Source organism: Pan paniscus, chromosome 12 (assembly GCF_029289425.2).
Source record: "Pan paniscus chromosome 12, NHGRI_mPanPan1-v2.0_pri, whole genome shotgun sequence".
NCBI lineage: Eukaryota > Metazoa > Chordata > Mammalia > Primates > Hominidae > Pan > Pan paniscus.
The window spans coordinates 84,511,926-84,532,673 of NC_073261.2; the positions used below are offsets into that span (position 1 = coordinate 84,511,926).

General features: G+C 44.4%; 1 long non-coding RNA gene across 1 annotated transcript; it reads right to left on the reverse strand.

Moving 5' to 3' along the window:
* Positions 1-873: 873 nt before the first annotated feature.
* On the reverse strand, positions 874-18,165 carry LOC130541234 (uncharacterized). The gene is made up of 4 exons (XR_008955275.1): positions 17,108-18,165; positions 7,760-8,066; positions 4,500-4,567; positions 874-2,389 (listed from the first exon to the last, which is right to left on the reverse strand). It is a non-coding gene; the product is annotated as an uncharacterized LOC130541234 (long non-coding RNA).
* Between the last annotated feature and the right edge of the window lie 2,583 nt (positions 18,166-20,748).

The following is a 20,748-nucleotide window of genomic DNA, read 5'->3' on the forward strand; positions in this document are numbered from 1 at the left end:
GAGAGTCCACATGAAATTTTGGACCAGCAGCCCCACCTAAGGTCCCAGCTAACAGCCAGCATCAATTGTCAGATCATCCTTGAAGTTATCCCAGCTGATACCAAGTGGAGCAGGGATGAGCTGTTCTCAACAAGCCCTGCCTAAATTGCTGATTCATGAGCAAAATAAAAGTTGTTGTTTTCAGCCAATAAGTTGTGGATGGTTTGTTTTGTAGCAATCAGTAAATGGATCATGAACTTGCATAGTAGAGCACAGAGGAGAAGCAGCAGGATCCAGTTCTAAGAGCTTGTGTTCCAGAGTCACGCAGTTGATTATGCATTTTCAGCTCTGCTATATGCTTGCTGGGAAAGTTATATACCCTCTCGAGACTGTTTTGTCCTCTGTAAAATGGTAAGATGGTAAGATTGATTGTATGGGTGTTGTATTAGTTTGCTAAGGCTGCCATAACAAGATACTATGGACTGGATGGCTTAAACAACAGAAATTAATTTTCTCATAGTTCTGGAGGCAGGAAGTCCAGTATCAAGGTACCGGTAGGTTTGGTTTCTTCCGAGGCCCCTCTCCTTGGCTTGCGGATGGCTGCCTTCTCGCTATGTCCTTGCCTCCCAGCATGTGCCTAACAATGTTCACATTTCCTCTTCTATAAGGTCACCAATCCTATTGGATTAGGGCCCACCCTAATTATGATTCACTTTAACTTAATTACCTGTTTTAAGGATGTGTCTCCAAACACAGTCATTCAGAGGTACTGGGGGTTAGGACGTCAACGTACGAGTCTTGTTGAGTGGTGGGGAGTGGGTAGATACAATTCAGCCCATGACAATCGTTACCAGGATTAAATGAGGTAAAACAAACATAAAGAACAGGTTACTGGTGGACACATTGGAAGTATTTAATAAATAATGGCCATTATTATTACATATGTGATGTCAACCTGATTAATTATACCTGATACATGCAAAAAAGGGGAACACCACTATGTATGCCCCAGGGGAAGCTGTGTGTTCCTCTCACTTGGATGATAAGAGAAGACAAGCTCTCTACTAAGCACACTATGTCCCTCCACCTCCTAACCTGGGCCCCTGGCTTAGTGATGGTGGCAAGAGAGGGGTTGAGGAGTCCCCTCTGGAGGAAGGAAGCGGCATTATTTCTTGACCCTCAGAGACAGCTGCTTTCTTTGGGGAGCCTTGGAAGGGGCTCCTTGTTTAAGCCTGGAAGATCCCAGGGTGATATCAGGTAAGGAAAGACCTGGGACAGTGTACAAACCCGAAGTCACTCTGTCTGCAATTGCCTGGGTGCTCCAGAACTGACCCTTGGAGTCATCCCCACTGGAGGCAATTTGGAGAAGGTATTTTTGAGAGAAAGTCTCCACGCAGAAAACCTTTCTGCCAAGTCCTTTGTTTTCCTAATGTTGCCGCAGTGTCTGGAGCTGAATTTTAAAAATGGCATTTTCCTGGAAAGGATTTTTTGGTCTTTTTTGGAAATGTCTCATGTAAAACAAGATCACCAGTGGGCCATTGAGTCTGGTCTCCCCGGGGTGAGCTTGGGAAATGGCAAGTGGGGGAGGGCGAGTCTGGGTGGGAAAAAGAACAAAAAACAGAGTTGGAGGGAAAGCGGGACGTGACAAAGGGGTCAGCATTCATGTGTTAGGAATAGGCTCAGAGCTCAGGATTCATTCCAGTAGGTAAGGCATCGTGGCGGGGAGGGAGGAAGGGGAAGGGGCCCTTGACAGCAGGGCTGTGGGAATGTCCCCTGAAAGCCTCCATTCACCACAGAAATGGACCTATCCCCGGGCCTGCCACCTCCTTCACTCCCTTGTGTGACATGGGTAAGAAGGCAAGAATGATACAACAGAGGCCATGTCTCTTCCATCAGACTGGATTTCCTTCCTGAAGGGAGGAGCTATAGGTGGCATTCATTCTACGGCTCTAAGAGGGTTGCCTTGTATCTTCCCATCAGACTGGAGGGTCCCCAAGTACAGGGACCCTGTCCCTCCTTGACCTAAGGAATCAGTAGAGCTGAGAACCTCCTTCCCTTCCTTCTCTCTGTCTCCGTGAACTCACTGTGTAGGAGGAGCTTGGTTTGTGACCTGCCTGACCCAGTGACCTACTCACAGTCGCATCTCCACCCTTGGAAGCACAGGCAAGACATGTTGACTGAAAGTCATTGCCATGAGCAGCTCGTCGCCACCTCTCTCCAGGCCCAGGGCCAGGGCCATTTCTGTGGCCAAGTGGAATTTCTGTGGCAGGAAGACTCTTGGAAGCTCTTTGCAGAGTTGGCTTTCATCCTCCAGGCTTCTCTGTTGCTCTTCTGTCCATTCCTCAGCCTGCCTGTGCCTCTCAGGCCTGGCCTCAGGTCTCCTGGGTTTGTGGTGACCCTGTGCCTCAGACTGGAATGAGGACAAATAGCAGAGGAATGGGTAGATAAGAATCATTGAATCTCTGAATTAGAAGCCACTCTAGAGGTGGTTTTCTCCATTTTCTTGTCTGGATAGTAAATTCATACAGTGGACACTTAAGAACACCTGTTCTGTGCCAGGCTCTGCTTCAGACACCAGGTACATAGTGGTGGACAAAGCAGTCATGGTTCCTGCCCTCATGGGGCTAAGTGTCTGATATCTGAATATTTGGACAATAGTCTCATTAAGTAGCCATACAGATTGTACTTAGCAAACCATGTTTTTGGAGTTCTCCCTCCCTCCCAAGGCAGCCAATTTCAATTTGGACAGCTCTGAAAGTTATAGAAGTCCCTCCATAGATGTAGTCAAAGTCCTTCCCCTTCATAACTTCCACTCACTTGTCTCAGCCTACTTTCACATCTACCCAGGACAATAAGCCTGTTCCCTTCCGCCTGGAAATCCCTCACCATGGTGGCAAATCTGTTAGTTTTTCTTTTGTTTTATTTTTGGCTATGTTATTAGGTATATTCATGTTTAGGGTTGTTTTATTTTTCTGGAGAATTCTTTTTATCATTTTGTAATTGTTTTCTTTATTTGTTCTGACTTTAATATTGTTTCACCGCTTGGCTTCAAAGTTGTGGGTTCCTACCACCCTCCCATTTCAGGGTGAATAATTGGCTAGAAAGGCTCACAGAACTTTGGGAGATACTTTACTTACTATAATTTTTTTTGGATAATGATCACTTGGTATATTTCTTCTGATTTCATTTCAATAATTCTGTGTTATTATATTTTAAGTGTGTTTACTAGAAAAAACAAAAGGCCGAATTTCTTATTTGATCTTAGTGTTTCTTTTAACAAGTAATTTTAATTCTTTACATTTACTACATTTATTATTAGAACACAGTTATGACTGGTGTATATTGATATCTTTATGTTTTTGTTTTAATCTCTTAGCTTCTTTTGTTTCCTTTTTTCTTTCTGTTAGTATATTGACAATTTTCTATTTTTTTCTCCTACTGTTTTAACAGTTACATACATTTGAATTCTCTCCTTTGAGTGGTTATCCTTAAATTTTTTAACATTCTTTGAATGCTACCAATTTTAAACTGTTTTTACTTACAACACTTCTGACAGCAAATGGGTGGGTTTTTTCCCCATGCTCACAACTGTTTCCAACTCTCTGGGCACCAGCTGGGTGTCCTACAATTCAGTTCAATTCTGACACTTACTGACTGAAGTTAGTGTCAGACTCCACAGGTTTACAGGCTCAGTCTCACAATCCTCCCTTCACTTCAGATGCCTATTACAAATTGGGTGCCTAAGATACTACCACTTCTGTCTGACATGGCTACAAAGTTGTGAGTTCCCACCACCCTCCCATTTCAGGTTCAGTAATTGTCTGGAAGGGCTTACAGAACTCTGGAAGATACTTTGCTGACTGTTAGTTTTCTTTTGTGTAGAGGAGCAGATGAATGGCCAGATGAAGAGGCACATAGGACAATGTTCAGCAGGGTCCCAAGCACAAGACTTCTGTCCATGTGAAGTCGGGGTCTGCCACCTTCCCAACACATGGATGTGTTTGCCAACTCTGAAACTCGCTGAACCCCTCCGTGTAGGAGTTTTTAATGGGAGTTTAATGATGTAGGCAGGATTAATGAAATTGTTGGCCATTGGTGGTTGAACTCAACCTTCAGCCCCTCTCCCCTCCCTGGAGGCTGTGGGTGGAGTGGGGCTGAAAGTTTCAAACCTCTAATCATGCCTTGGTCTTTCAGGTGACGAAGACTCCTGAATCTATCCACATGCCCTCAACTACCAGTGCTCTTATTAACATACAAAAGATACTCACCACTCCATAGATGCTAAGGATTTTAGGGGATGTGTGTCAGGAGGAACAAAGATCAAATACTTATTTTTACTATATCACACTGTGCAATTTAGGTTTACACTTGGCTGTACATCATAGAAAACAGTGGATTAAACATTTAGGGGTTTATTTTGCAACGAGAAGACTGGAGTAAAAAGTTCAGAGCTAGTACACATCTTTAAGGATATCATCAAGCACCCAGGGTTTTAAAATTTAATTATCCTTTTCTCTTACTCTTAGTGTGTGACTTCGTCCTGTCTTCATGGTCTCAGGGTGTCTGTTGTTCCTCCAAGCATTTTGTCCTTATTTTAGGTAGGAAGAAGAGAAAAGGGTAATTGGTAAAGGGCAAAGCATTCTTTCTGGAAGTTGACCAGTAGGCTTCTGTTTTTATTTCATTGGCCAGAACTGCAATACATTGCTACCTCAGCCTCAAGGGAATCTGGGAAGGTGTGTATTTTTAGTTGGGCACTGTGCTGCCCTGTGAAAAATCAAGATTCTATTAAAGAGAGACTATATACTGTGTTAGCTGCTATAAGTATATATAATTCATGCATATTACTGTAACAATTTTACAGTTAATTAGACTCTGTATATCCTTAGGATGCTCTTATTCTAATTACTCCATCCTAAGTTTTATGTTATTAGTATTTAGCACTTTAGGTCCACTTTGTCTTGTTTGTTTGTTTTGATTTATGAGATAGGGTCTTGTTCTGTTGCCCAGGGTGGTTTGCAGTGGCATGATCATAGTTCATTGCAGCCTCGAATTCCTGGGCTCAAGTGATCCTCCTGCCTCAGCCTCCTGAGTAGCTGGGACTACAGGCACACACCACCACACCTGGCTAATTTTGATATTTTATTTTTATTTTTTTATTTTTGTAGTGACAGGGTCTTTTTATATTGCCAGGGCTGTTCTCCAACTTTTGGCCTCAAGCGATCCTCCTCCTTTGGCCTCCCAAAGTGTTGGGATTACAGGCATGAGCCACTCCCCACTTTGTCTTTAAATGCCACAAAAATCAGACGATAGTATTGTTATTGCTATTTTGCAGTCAATTCTTGTTTAGATTTACCCACATGTTTATCCATTTCTTCACTTACCACTGATTCTTCCACCCTACTCCTTCCTCTCAGCTCAATTTTCTTCTAGAAGTGATAAATTCTCTTGTCTTTTTCTGAAGATGCGATTTTTAAAAAATCCCCACTCTTGAATGATAGTTAACCTTGGGTGGGCATTCTACAATGATAGTTGTTGTTTTCTTCAGCACAGAAAAATTATTCCATTGGTCTCTGTTTGCTGATGCTAAGTCTGCTATTTTTTTCTTATGAATGATATCTCTCTTTAATTCCTGATGCTTTTTTTTTTTTTTCTTTTTTTGAGACTGAGTCTTGCTCTGTCGCCCAGGCTGGAGTGGAGTGCAGTGGCGTGGTCTTGGCTCATTGCAAGCTTCACCTCCTGGGTTCACGCCATTCTCTTGCCTCAGCCTCCCGGGTAGCTAGGACTACAGGCGCCGCCACCACGGCTGGCTAAATTTTTGTATTTTTAGTAGAGATGGGGTTTCACCGTGTTAGCCAGGATGGTGTTAATCTCCTGACCTCGTGATCCGCCCACCTCAGCCTCCCAAAGTGCTGCGATTACAGGCGTGAGCTACCACACCCGGCCTCCTGATGCTTTTATAATTTTTCTGTCAGTCATGTTCTGAAGTTTCACTATAATGAGCCTCGGTGTAATTTTCTACTCATTTATCTTGCTCAGAATTCCAAGAGCTTCTTCAGTTGAAGCTCTACACTTTTCATTAATGTAAGGATTCTCAGCCATTACCTCTGAATATTTCTTCCCCTTCCTTCTCTCCAATTTCTCCCTCTAGCATTCATATTAGATGTAGGTTGGACCTTCACATTCTATCCTTTACGTCCTGTATTTTCTCTGTATTTTTTTTCTCTTTTAATTGTTTAATGTTACATTCTGGAAAATTTTCCAAGATCCATTTTTGGTTTACTAAGCCTCTCCTTCAGTTTTGTCTAATCTGCTATTTAATCGATGCTTTGACTGTATCTTTTATTTACAGAAGCTCTAGAAGTTACTTTTTCAAGTTTATCTTTTTTTAGAAACAATATTCTATTTGTACTTTATGGTTTCTGTTCTTTATTTCAGATTATTTTATTTTAAATTCTTGAGGTGAAAATCCTCTTATTCATCTTCTAGTCTTTTTTATGGTGGTTCCTTTCCTCAGGTGGGTTGTAATTTTTGGTTGTGAATTCATCTTTAGCTGCTTTTCCCCTTGGGATAGAGAGGATCTTCTGTAGAGAAGTTTTCTATTCTTCTAGAATTTCTCTATGTGCCCCAGGGAGACTGTTGAGGACAAATTCTTATATTAAGAATATAAGAAGAATTTTTTGATTTGGGATTCAAACACTAGGTTGTGAGGGCTAATTTTATGCATCAACTTGGCTAGGCCATGGTACCCAGTTTTTGGTCAAACACCTAGCTAGGTGTTGCTGTGAAGACAATTTTTTAAAGGTGAGATTAACATTCAAATCAGTTAGCATTGAGTAGAGCAGATTACCACCCATAATGTGGATGAGCCTCATCCAGTCACTTGAAGGCCTGAAAAGGAAAAGAAGGAATTCTGTCTCTAGGCTGCCTTTGGACTTGAGCTATGACATTATCTCTTCCCTGGGTCTCTAATTTGATGGCTTGTCCTGAAGATTGTGGATTTGCCAGCCCTGACAATTGCATGAGCTAATTCCTTAAAATCAATCTCTCTCCCCATCCCTCTACCCCCACCCCTCCCTCCCCTCATTTCATTGTCCAGTTGGTTCTATTTCTCTGGAGAACCCTGACCAATATAACAGGTAAGCAGTGTAAATTTGTAGAACACAACTGTGTTTGGTATGGATTTGAAGTTTTGTGGGCCATCAAAACTCTAGCCTCTAGACATTAGGACTTATATTTGGATAAATATAATCTTGGACCATCAAGACATCAGCTGAGGTTTTCCACTCTGAATAGGAGTTTTAATTTCTGGCTCCTAGAGATTTTACTTTGTTTATTTATTTGGAGACAGAGTCTCACTCTGTTGCTCAGGCTGGACTGCAGTGGCATGATCTTGGTTCACTGCAACCTCCACCTCCTGGGTTCAAGCGATTCTTGTGCCTTAGCCTCCTGAGTAGCTGGGATTACAGGTGCACTCCACCACGCCTGCCTAATTTTTTTGTGTTTGTAGTAGAGATGGGGTTTCACCATGTTGACCAGGCTGGTCTTGAACTCTTGGCCTCAAGTGATCCACCTGCCTTGGCCTCCCAGAGTGCTGGGATTACAGGTGTGAACCACCACACCCAGCCAATTTTACTTGATTTTTATGAGCTTAGCTATATTTACAAAATTGTTTCTTTTTCTTTTTTTTGCTATGTATTACCGGTATTTTAATGGGTTAGTAGAGGGAGTGGAAGTCGATGTTAGCTCAGTGTGTAATGTTTCTGGAAAATGAAAATCTTACTGGGTTTTCAGATTGTTGAAAACAGCTTTCATGTTCCTCCCCAAGACTTCTCTAACCAGTTGCCCTTTAAATGATGAGGTGTGTTATCTCGACTGGACTTTTATTCTGCTGTCCAGTTTGTTCATGTGCTTCCTGAAGAGTGGGACCCCAGCCAAAGCTGCATTCCTCAGCTATGGTCAGACTAAGAGGTCAGAAGCCACTGTCACTCTACATTCTGGATTCCACACTCTTCCCCATGAGATCTTAGGTTCCAAGAAGTCTTTGGGCTAAAACATCACAGTGTTGGCAAAGAGTCAGCTTCCAAAACCTGTAGTGGGTGGAAAAAGAGTAAGAACCATCATAAGAAGCTGGGAGGTTTTAAAAGGTAACTAGGATTTGGAGGAGTTAAGGTTAAAGAGATGTGGCCCAGCCTGTGGGGCCCTGCAGGGACATTCCTAGTCCTTTCTCAGGACGAATCATTTCATGGCAGAAAGCTGCAGGAGACAGCTTCAGTGTTTTCTTTATTATTTAGGTTATTATTTGCATTTGGTCTACTTTTTTCAGGCTTAGATTTTCTTTTTTCAGGATATTGTGCAAGCACCTTAAATCTCTGTTTAGAAACCTCGCTGTGTTCTGTTTGGTGTGTTTTGTTCTGATAAGCCTGGATTTTATAACTGCCAGGTCTTTTGTAGAATGGCTGGAAGCAGGGACCTGTAGTCTGATGAAGATAGTTGCTAAGGAATAATTCATTTAGTGTAGATTAGGAATCACGCCAGTTATCATCTCAAAAGGGAAGGACAGAGGGAGATGGAGAGAGGGGGAAGGAGAGAGAGAGTTATCAGGTAGAGAAAACCTGCTATGTGACCTTTCTAAATCCCTTAACCTCTCTGAGTCTCAATTTCTCTGTCTGTAAATAGAAAGCATTTGACATTGACTCCCCTGCCTCAAATGATCTGAGCTCTGATTTCTCTGGTAGAAAAAAAAAAAAGACAGTGATGTAGGTTTGTGCTGCTGGGAAGAAAATATGCTGCATATCTTTCTTTCTTTCTCTTTCTCTCTTTCTTTTCTTTTGACGGAGGCTTGCTCTGTCGCCCAGGCTGGAGTGCAGTGGTGTGATCTTGGCTCACTGCAACCTTCGCCTCCCGGGTTCAAGCAATTCTCCTGCCTCAGCCTCCTGAATAGCTGGGATTATAGGCACCTGCCACCACGCCTGGCTAATTTTTGTATTTTTAGTAGAGACAGAGTTTTACCATGTTAACCAGTCTGGTCTTGAACACCTGACCTCAGATGATCTACCTGCCTCGGCCTCCCAAAGTGCTGGGATTACAGGTATGAACCACCGCCCCCAGCCGCATATCTTGCTTATCTTGTAGCTACATGTCTCAGAATGGCAGTTTTAAATTCTCGAAGTAATAATAATAGCAGAATTTTCTACAGTGCTCACAGTGGGCCTGACACTGTCCTAAGCACTTTATCAGCCTGTCTCGTTTAATCCTCACAATATCCGCATGAGCTAGGTACTGCTACTATCTTCATGCTGGAGGTAAGAAAACAAAGACACAGAAAAGTAACTTGTCCAAGGTCACACAACTAGAATATGCCAGAACTGGGATTGAAACACAAGTCATGGGACTCTAGATTTAGTGCTGTTAGCCCACAGATGTAAGAGCTGAGAGGTAGGGAGCTTGGGGAAATTCAGAAAAGCCATGAAGATACTTTTTTCTTTGTTCGTTTTTGAGATGGAGTCTCACTCTGTCACACGCCACCATAACTGGCTAATTTTTTGTATTTTAGCAGGGACGGGACTTCACCATGTTGCCCAGGCTGGTCTCAAACTCCTGACTCAGGCAATCTGCTCATGTGGGCCTCCCAAAGTGCTAGGATTACAGGTGTGAGACACCACACCTGGCCCCATGAAGATACTTTAAAAGCCCTGGAAAAAAAGAAAGAGTAAAGGGGAGACAGCATAGAATGGGGGATTTGACTTAGTCTTGATGGGAAGGCATCTCAAGAAAGTATGTATTGAGGTGAGCTCTAGAGAATAAGAAGGTGTTAACTAGGCATGCCAAGGAAGAGCCTGGCAGGCAGAGGGGTTTGGATATGCTGAGGGAACACAGTGAAGTCAGGAACTGGAAGGTGTCTACGCACTTGGGGTTTAGAGAATAGGGGAAGTGGGGCAAAATAAGGCTGGGCAGGTGGGCAGGGGCCTGCCCATGCAGGGCTTTCTGTGCCTCTGTGTTTCTCAGGGTTTCTCAACTTTACCACAATTGGCATTTGGGGCTGAGTTAGTCTTCGTTGTGGGGACCACCCTGTGCAGTGTAGGATGTTGAGCAACATCCCTGGCCTCTACCCAGTAAGTGCAATAGTATTCTTGCTCTGAGTCGTGACAACCAAAAATGTCTCCAGGTATTGTCAAGTGTCTCCCAAGGTGAAAAATTGTCCCTGGTAGTACATCACTGAGCAAGATATTTCACTCTCTTGGTATCCTTTCTCACAAGATGTCTACACAATGGACCCTGAGTCACAGGGTGACTTTCTAGACATGGGTATTGACTTGGGTCTCCTTTGGCCAGGTTGTACCCCGGCCTGTCCAGGTAGGTAAAACCTCTTGGATTCTCTCCTTGGAACCTGCCATGCTCAAGCAGAGGTATTATCATTGTCAGGGTGGACAATGCTGAAATTAGTGCACCGAACTAGGAAATGAAGACCAGAGAAATGCATCAGGTTCAGAGCAAAAACAAAGGGTTTCTTTACAACCAGGGCATCTAATGTTTCGGCACAATACGATACTTTCCCAACTTGCCCAGTCCTCTTTCTCCTGAAACCAACGTCAATGTGTAGTGCTCAACAAAGCAGGCCTTTTACAGAGAAAATGACCTTAAATCAAAGAGAATAGAAACAAGATACTTGGCATAAATGGTAATAATAACCAGGTTCCTGTGAAGGGCTAAAATATTGCTAGTTTAGTCAATGATTGTTGTGGGAATTTGTACTTTTCAAACTCAATATCAAGCCCTTCTGGAACTTTTTGTCAGGTGTTTTCTGCTGCTGCCAAGTAACCCAGGGAAAAGGAGAGAGTTGTTTTGTCTAGTGTGTTTCTTCTATCCCCGGAAAAATCAAGTTCTAGGTGGGCTGCTTTTTTTGTCTTTTTTTTTTTTTTAATGGCATGAGTTGATGCAAACGCTGGTAGTCTGCCCTACCAAGATGTCCTTGAAGGATGACGTTTATCTAGGAGCTATCCTGGGCCCTTTGTTTTTTTGTTGTAGAAATTCTGACTTCCCTTGCCTTCAACCTGTAGGACTTCCAAGCAGGGCACAATTTGACTAAAACATTGTAATGCCAAAAAGATTGTCCACAAAGAAAACTGTGCACTAGCCTTTTTCACATTTCCTGGTCTGTTCCCCTGATTCCTTGCACCTCTTACCTGAGATCATGACCTCTTCCAGACGGCCTGTGTCCTGCCTGGAGGCCACCCCCGCAGAGGAAACCCTGCTCCGAAAAGCCACTTTGTCTCTTAGCCTGGAGATTATTTGGGGCAGACTGTGGCTCTGGGTAGGGGGCCAGAGCACTCTGTCCAGGTCATAACTAACTTCTAGTTACCTGTCTCTCCTGTTAAATGATTATCCCTTTTTCACAGTTGAAAAAGGAGGCAACTCAAAATTAGAGTTGAACTTAAGGCAAAAAGTCTGAGGTGTCAACAACCACCACCACGATAATAGTGAATATTAAGTAGTTATTGTCAGCCCTATGTTAGGTGGTCTGTATACGTTATCTCATTTAATTATTACATTACCTCTATGAGGTAAGTACTACCACTGTGCTCATTTTACAGATGAGAAAACTGGGGCTTAGCGAATTAAATAATTTGCTCAAGGTCACACAACTTTAAAGTGGCAGAGCCAGGGCATTCAAAGCTGAAGTATTCCTTGTGCCCTCTACTCTTTGTTGTCTCTCTTGATCCTTTTAGAGGCTTTACAAAAATATTTGGAGGAGGTTCTTGGTGTTTCTATAGAATTCCACCTTTGGACACATGGAAATCTTGATAACAAATCTTAACTATTTCTGAAAAAGTTGATCTCATGTATGGCTTTTGGGCTGTGCTGGGATGAACATATTCTCTGCCCCTTATTTAAATTTTGTTGATATTCGTCCGGGTGCCATGGCTCATGCCTGTAATCCCAGCACTTTGGGAGGCTGAGGTGGGTGGATCACCTGAGGTCAGGAGTTTGAGACTACCCTGGCCAACATGGTGAGACCCTGTCTCTACTAAAAAAAAATTTGAAAAACCAGCTGGGTGTGGTGGCGTGTGCCTGTAATCCCAGATACTTGGGAGGCTGAGGCATGAGAATCACAGGCTGAGGCATGAGAATCACTTGAACCCAGAAGGTGGAGGTTGCAGTGAGCCGAGATCGCACCACTGCACTCCAGCATGGGCAACAGAGCAAGACTCCTTCTCAAAAAACAAACAAAACAAAAAATCCAAAGAAAGCTTTATAGTTACAAATATCTGTTTCATTGATCAAGTTTATCATCACCTTTATGGATACTATTTATAAAGATAATATGGATTTTTACCTCTTGGCATTATGGTAAACCAAGGTGATATCACTGGGCTTTGGTTTCTTTATTTGTAAATGAAGGATTTGGGCAGCTTGATCTCTACAGTCTCTTGCCTTTACACTCTGTGTGTGCACTTGGACATATGCACCTGTGAAGCCCACTTAAAGACCTGGCATCCCCTTCATGAGGCATCAGTCATGGCCCACTGGCTCCCAAAATGTAGAATTCAGGTTCCAGGTGGCCATCAGCATGTCTGAGGATTTTGTAAGTCCAGTCATCTAAGCAGCTGGCCTCTTCACCCAGGAGGCTGCTGTCCACCTACAGCCTCCAGCCCTCATTATAGCTCGGGATATATAAACAGTGACGGGTATAAACTAAACTAGTTTGCCTTCAAGGAGCTCCTGCCCTTCTTAGGGAGGGCCCTTGAGCCAGTCTTTTCACTCTGTAGGCTGAAGAAGAAACTGAACCCAGTCCCCAACTTCTGTGGGCAACAGGAAAATGCCACAGAAAGACCAGGTCGTAGAGCTACCATTCCAGGTGTGAGTTTCCCTGGGAAAAACTTGCCATGGAAAAGGCCCAAGAGAGGAAACATGTGGAGCCCAGAGTAAAGGAAAGAGAGAAGGATGATGGTTAATCCTGTTTAATGGTTAATTCTGGGTATGCTGGTTAATCCTGGGGGCCTCAGAAGATAACCCATCCTAGAAAGTTGCCTCCCCACAAGGTCTGTCGGTACTGATCTCATATGTGGGTAAAGAAGGACCCAGCGGAGGAAGAATGGGCTTAGCTGAGCACATTCACACGTATGAGAGAAAACTTTGCCACAGTGTAGGAAGAACCAAGTGGGTGTGGGAAGCCAAGCTGGTCATTGTCGCAGCAATCCTGATGCATAAGAGGTAAAGAGGAGAGAAAAAATTAGTCATCTAAAATTGATTGAGGTCAAAATTATGGCATCCCAATTGGAGGCAAATCATGATAGACTTAAAAAGACTGGAAAGTGTTTGTTGTGTGGTGTAAAGCAGGGGTTAGTTTGCAAAGTATAGCCTGTGGGCCAGATATGGCCCACTGGCCTGTTTCTACAAATGCAGTTTATTGGAACATCCAGCTACTCATTTATGTATTACCTATGGCTGCTTTTGTGTTGCAATGGCAGAGTTGAGGAGTTGCAACAGAGACCATCTGGCATACAAAGCCTGAAATATTTACTATCTGGCCCTTTACAGAAAAGAGGCAAGGACACATTGTTCCAAGTCCTGGATCCACAACTTTGGATGCATACTAGCTTTTGTAACCCACCTTTCAACGTCTGAATTTCTCATCTGTAAAATGGGGGACTATGTTACCTGTGCCCACTAACCACTTAACTCACCGAGGAGTGAAGACACTGAATGAAATGAGTGTGAAAATGTACATTAAGATGTAAAGAGTTATGCAAATGCAGAGTGTTATTAGGTCTGTTTTGTAAGTATTTGGCAAAAGAGAGAAGAAGGAGAAAGTTGATTTTTTTCTCCAATGAGGCTAAAGAGAAAATAAACAATAAAGGTTGCCAAAGGGCATGTGCACCCTTTTATCTGTGTCAGTTAATGTGTAGTTTCCAGTCAATGGAAGCTCGGTTATTAAAATTAAAGAGGAAGAAATAAAATTCACAGCCACCTTGAAAGGACTGAACAGATTCATTAACAGTGAGGTACAGTCAGAGGGGGTAGAGGTACAGGTCTGAGGGTGTGCTGACCCACCTGGGAGCAACAGAGTGGGACTGAGGGAAGGGAAGAATGAGAAGACAAATCAGGAACTACTGCCTGGGATGTGTTTATATGGGCAATTAAACATTGTTTATCTGGAATTCAACTTAGCTGGGCATCCTGTATTTTTATTTGCTAAATGTTGCAACCTTCCCCCACCCTGAGTGGTTTTGGTCGGGCAACCAATCACAGGACTCTGCTCCCTGATCACGGAGCTTGTTGATGTTCAGTCCTGCAACTCTGAATCTTAAGCAGAGAGAAATAAGGAGAGAAGGCAGTTGAAGCTGATCATCTGATGGCAATGTTCCAGAAAGATCTTCAGAGCTGCCCAGTTCTATCTTTCCCAGGACTGTAGTTCAGGCTTGCTTTTAATCTCCAAACTATGCCATTCGTTTCCAATCTATCCCTTTCTGTTCCTTAAACTAGTCAGAGTTGGTTTCTGTTGCTTGCTGTCAAAGAACCCTAACCTAATATCTCAAGACACCCAAAACAGTATCCAATAAACCATGGGGATGGGTAAAGGGGTGGACAGAGAGGGGAGGAGATTAACTAGGGAAGGCTGTTTTTGAGTGTAGATCTGGACATAGGCAGAAGAGGGGTTGGGGGAGTGGTGAGAGTATTCTCAAAATCTGGTGAGTTATTTATGTCTGCTATAACAAGAAGAAATAGGGAACTACTAAAGGCTCTTGAGTAGGGGAAGGACTTGATAAAAATGACATTCAATTTAAAAAAATATTTACAAAGCTGGCCTTTAAGTGTCTTGGAGGGGAAGATGGTGGCAGGGAAGCTGGCTGGGGGGCTGGCTCCATGGTCCAAATGATAGTCTAGGGGTCTAGTGTGTAAGAGTGAGGCACTGAGAATGAAGAGGAAGAGAAAAATGGTGAGAATCAGCTCAGAGGAGACTGTGGGATTTTAATGACTTTCTGGTCATGGGGAATATCCAAGAGCAGGGAGGGAAGAGCTCCAATTGGGTCATGAGCCACAGTAACTCATCTGTGGGGGCTCCATGACCATGGGCTTCCCAGGACCTGTGGCTGCAGGGTGGGCCCATGGTGGGGGTGGTCTGAAAGGAGCAGCTCTTGGAGGCCCTTGGGCCCATGATGCTTGTTGGCTGTGTCTCCACTCTGGGGGAGGGCTGTGGTGAGTACAGGCTGCAGCAGAAAGTGACAGGGATGATTAAAGGGATGGAAAATCAGGCCCATGAAGAGAGGTTAAAGGACTGCAGCTATTTAGGCTGGGGAAGAGAGGCAGTCATGTAACAGCTCCTTTCAAGTCCATGCAGGGTGACTGGTAGACGTGTGCTAGGCGGCTGCCCGGCACAGCTGCATATAGGGGGAGAGAGCACCCCTGGAGCGAGCACCTCTGCAGCGAGGGAAAGGCACGCTCCCGAGGGAGGCAGAGGCATAATTACAAAGGCTCTTTTGTGGTTTCTGAAGGCCCCTCTCCCCTCCCCTTTGTTTTTTGCATCTGTCATTATGCTGTGCAAACCACAGCCAGGCCTCTTGACAGCACCAATATCTGCCTTCCTGAACACTCGGAAGGTAATGTGGCTATAAAATTGACAAGTTAGATAAATACTAGTACAAAGGGTAGACTGTGTGTAGCTTTGTGCAGCCTTCTGACTGGTCTCCCACCCCGACCTGGATAAATCCTCTGTCTGCCTCCCTCCGGTCACCCCCAGCCTCGTCCATTCCATCTGGGCTCCTTCTGACGGACTCCCCAGGAGCTCACATTTGCTCGGCCTCTTTGTCTAATTTGTCACTTTGACAACTTGAAAGGTCTTTTATTTCTTCCCAGGTCAAATATGTTTCATTTCACTTAAAAAAATTTTTTTTAAAGCTTCCTTTTTTTTTTGCCAGGCCACACTCTTGCTGTCTTGGCTGGGCTGCCACAGTTTTCCCGGAGGAGGCCCCAAAGCCCCTGGACCACACTCCTCAGAGGGCCTACTCCCGTGGTGACTGTGTTGCCCTGATCCTCAGCAGAGGCCATGTGGGCAACATGGTCATGGAAGGAAGGTAGCTTATGAACTCCGCATTCAGACACTTCAGAATTGGAGCTGGGCGGGGTGGGTTGGGGGATGGGAGGAGGAGGGATGGGGAAGGAACATTAGTCAGGATTCACCACCAAAGTGTTGGAATCCGGCTGTCCAAAAGCCCAGAGCTAAAATTTATTTGGTTTTGGTCCTGTTGTTAATGAATAGAGGGTGTCAGCGAACCTCACTCAGTGTTAGCCCAGTCTCCTGAGTAGGTGAGGAGAACCTGGAAGCCATAACCCCACCAAGAAGTTCTGTCAGGGAGCAGGGAATTTAGACCTCATCAGATGCCTGTGGAGTGACAGAGATCCCATTCACCACCGACAGCCTACAGCTCATACCCTAGCAGCGATCGAGGAGGTGTGGGTAAGGGGTCTTTGGGGCCGCCTCCGGGAGAGACTGTGACTCGCTGGACCCATTATGTGCTGTGGCCAAAGCCCTTGACCCGGATGGGGAAGGGGTACGGGAGAGGAGCAGGCACAGAGTCTGCTCATCCAGGGATTCTCAGACGAGCTGAGCCTCTCCCTAAACAGGAGTAAATGCCCCAAATCCCCTTCTGCCAGGGATATGGGGATGCCCTAGGGGCAGGCCTAGCTTGTACTCCCCCCTGTGAGTCCACAGCGTGCAGCACGGGGCTGAGCACCCAGTGAGCAGATGGCTCTGAGGCTGGCAGTTCAAGCAGTGGGGCCTCAGAAACAGGCAGAACTGCCCGCCATTCTCCAGCTGCGACTGCCCTCCTCTGCATCTGCTAAGTGGGCATGACTGGCACCCACCTCTAGAGCTGCTGTGAACATCGAGTAGCACCGTGCATGACCTGGGTTTGGCATGCTTGGCATGGAGTGAGACCCCATAATGTTAGCTACTGTTGTATTAATAATAATTTATTTTCAATATGACTTATTTAATGGAATGGATGAAGCAAAGGACGAGATTCAGCGGGAAGGGCTGGGCTTCGAAACCTGATCATTTCTCATTTTAATGCTGCTGCCTCACTGTGGTCAGCCTGAGTGGGATCGGCTGGCCCAGCCTTCATTTTACCTTTGTTGCCATCTCTCTTTGCGGTGGTTCTTTCTCTTCCTCCTCCTCCGCCTCATAAGCAAAGGGTAAGGCACAGTTCTGAATCTTTGGTTCTGTAAAGAGGCGTGCCCATCTCTGTGCTTGATTCCACTGGAAAAATAAGAACAATTCCTATTATTTTCGGTTCCGAGACCTTGAGTGTGTCAGGCTTCAGGTTCACTTCCTACATCTCTCCACGTCGCCCGGATCTGCAAGTAATTTAACCTTGTTTTCATAGAGCGCAAAGACGTTCCGCTTGTTTACACTGGAGACAAATTTTCCTCAATTGACGCAATCCTATTGATTAAATAATGACCTTCTTCCTCATTTAAAGGTAATTTCGGTTGGTATCATGACGTGGAGGAAGAAAATGAATGCCTTTTCTGTCTTGCTGTCTGAAGGGCAGGCAGTGAGGGCGGACTCCCAGAGCTCTGGGCAGGGTCCTCTCATTTTTCTCACCTGTTCTGGAACTTCATCAGGCGTCCGAGTAGGGCTAGTGCTGGGACCCCTTGAGGCGGTGGGCTAAATAGGACCAGTCTTGATTAGGGAAATTAAAGAGCCAGCATTTGCTTTGTAATAGATGTCAAGACTGGGGCAGAGTAGATGCTACTTTGTTTTAAAACTTGATTTGCTTTCAAGACTTGTACGTAAATTATTTTTCAAGCTCATATCACACGATATAGTCCGGGCATGTCATTTGAGCCAAGGATTTAAAATCAAAGGGAAAGGCAACGTGCAAGTTCAGGAAGAACTTCAGGGAACAGCTCACACAGGAGAGACACAAAGATGGGAGCCTGGGGGTGGTCAGAGAGTTGTTGGGTACACTTGGGTAAGTCCTTTAACTTCTTCTGGGTCTAGATTCCTCGTTGGTAAAACAGGGGTGACTGGATCAGATGACTTCTAAGGTACTTTCTTGGTTCCATGTTCTGTGATACGATGGAATCTGGAGACCCGGTTATTATTTGCTTCCATTCCAGATCCGTGTACTGTCTATTTCCATAAGGATAAGAACAGTGGATGACATTTGGAAGGATGGGACCTCTGTTGTTCCATTTTCTTTCTGTGAGGTCAGGTCAGTGCATTGTGTGTTAGCAATGCCATTTAAGAAATAGATATCCCTATATGTTCTGTAGGAGAATGCATATTTTGCAATGATCTGAAAAATTATCCTAATGCAAATACAGAGTGGCATAAATACCATGGCTGGACAGGAGCTAGACATTAATAAAAGAAAATCAGAGCTGACATTTTAAAGGTTTTTGCCCTATTATAGCACATCTAGGCATTCCTTCATTTTCTCTTTACCAGAGGTTGGCAAACATTTTCTGTAAAGAGCCAGACAGTAAATATTTTAGGCTTTGTGGGCTATAACATCTTGGTTTTAGCAATTCAACTTTGCTGTAGTAGCAGAAAAGCAGTCACAGGTAAGATGTAAACAAATGTGTGTGGCTATATTCCAATTAAACTTTATGACCCTGACATTTGAATGTCATATCCTTTTCAGGTGTCACAAAATATTTTCTTGATTTTTTTCAACCATTTATAATGTAAAAACCATTCTTAGTTCATAGGCCTTCACAAAAACGGTCGGTGAGCTAGATTTGGCCCCATAACCACAGATCGCTGACCTCTTTTCTTTATTACAGTCCTTTAAGGGAGGAAGTATTTTACCGATGGGAAAAATCGAGGCTTAATTGGGTTAAATAACTTGCCTAGGTTTACCAGTTAGAAGCAAAAGAGCTGGAAGGTAATCTAAAAGGCCAGGTTCAGGCCGGGCATGGTGGCTCATGCCTGTAATCCCAGCACTTTGGGAGGCCAAGGCAGGAGGATTACTTGAGGCCAGGAGTTCAAGACCAGCCTGGGCAACATAATGAGACTCTGTTTTTATATATTAAAAAAAAAAAAAAGCAGGCATGGTGGTGCATATCTGTAATCCCATCTACTTGGGAGACTGAGGTGGGAGGATAACTTGAGCCCAGGATTTTGGGGCTGCAGTAAGCCATGATCATGCCCTTGACCCCCTCCAGCTTGGGTGACAGCAAGATCCTGTCTCAAAAAAAAAAAAAAAAAAAAAAAAGGCAGATTCAAGAGCGTAAACACCTACCCTTTAGGGATATCCAGCTAGAGTGGTAGAATGTGAAAGACTTTGCTCCCTCTGACATTGATAAATAGTTACAAAATCTCCTTTTTAATCATTCTTACTTTTTCATGATGGTTCACATTCCAAACATTAGAGCAAGATTGGTGTCTCACAAGGCCGGGATACCTGGCTGGCTTAGAAATTACATGGGACAATAACTCAAAAGGTGACTGAGCAGGAGGGAGGAGTGAGATGAAGAAACCAAAGAGTTAGTTCTGTGAGTACCAGGATCCAGGGAGAGGCCTGGCCAGCCTTGTTTGGCCTGGGGGCTGGCTCAGCTTCTGCATCCTAAGGAGATGCCACACCTCCACTGCCTCCCGTTCTTGTTCTTGAAGATGATGCATCTTGGAAAGTTCTCTGATGCTTGCTTTTCTTTTTTTTTTTTTGAGACAGAGTCTCGCTGCATTGCCCAGGCTGGAGTGCAGTGGCAAGATCTCAGTTCACTGCACCCTCCACCTTCCGGGTTCAAGTGATTCTCCTGCCTCACCCTTCTGAGTAGCTGGGACTTCAGGCACCTACCACCATACCCAGCTAATTTTTGTATTTTTGGTAGAGACAGGGTTTCACCATGTTGGTCAGGCTGGTCTCGAACTCCTGACCTCAGGTGATTCGCCCGCCTCGGCCTCCCAAAGTGCTGGGATTACAGGTGTGAACCACCATGCTTGGCCCTCTTAATGCTTTTTAATATTTCAAGAATGGACAGACTGTCTCCAGAGCTACACTGTCACCTTCCAGGGGTGGCCTATGTCTTCTGTCTTCTCCACACTTAGTACAGTCTGGGCACACAGAAATGCAATGATGCCAGGTGAGTGAGGCCTTTCAGTTCTAAAACAGGGTGCTTCAGGAAGTCGTGAGCTGCCTACTTCTGGAAGTGTGTGGTGATGCTGCTGTCAGCAGACGCTGGTGTAGAGGACCACTGCGGGTGGGAGGTGAGAGTGGAGGAAGGTTCGACGATCCTATCCATCCATGTAATAAACATCTGCTGAGCACCTAATGCCTGTTGGATCCAAAGTCAGAAGCCCCTACATATATGATTTCTTTTGATTTCCACAACTAGCCTCTGGCAGAGGCATGTGATCCCAGTGGGTAGATGGAGAAACTGAGGCTCAGAAGAGCTTGTCATTTTTTTTTTTTGAAAAGACGCAAGCAGCGGGGGGCAGAGTCAGTGTAGTCTGCTTTCTGCCTTCCACCACAGGCCCCTCTATCGGGCTGTGTGGAGAAATGGGCTCCAGTTCTTGCTGTGACCCTCGCTAGATGTGTGGCTTCAACAAGCTATCTGACCTCTCTGAGTTTGTTTCTTCATCTGTTTAAGGGTTGGCTTTTGGAGATTTGTCATGAAACAAAAAGAGATATTATATAAAAGTGTCTAAAACAGTGGTAGGCATGGCACAGGTTACAGTTGCTTTCTTCCTTCTGCTTCAAGATGATTTGGTTTTGTGAAGTTGACTGAGTCATCAATCTTACTCAGTTTGGGATCTTTAGG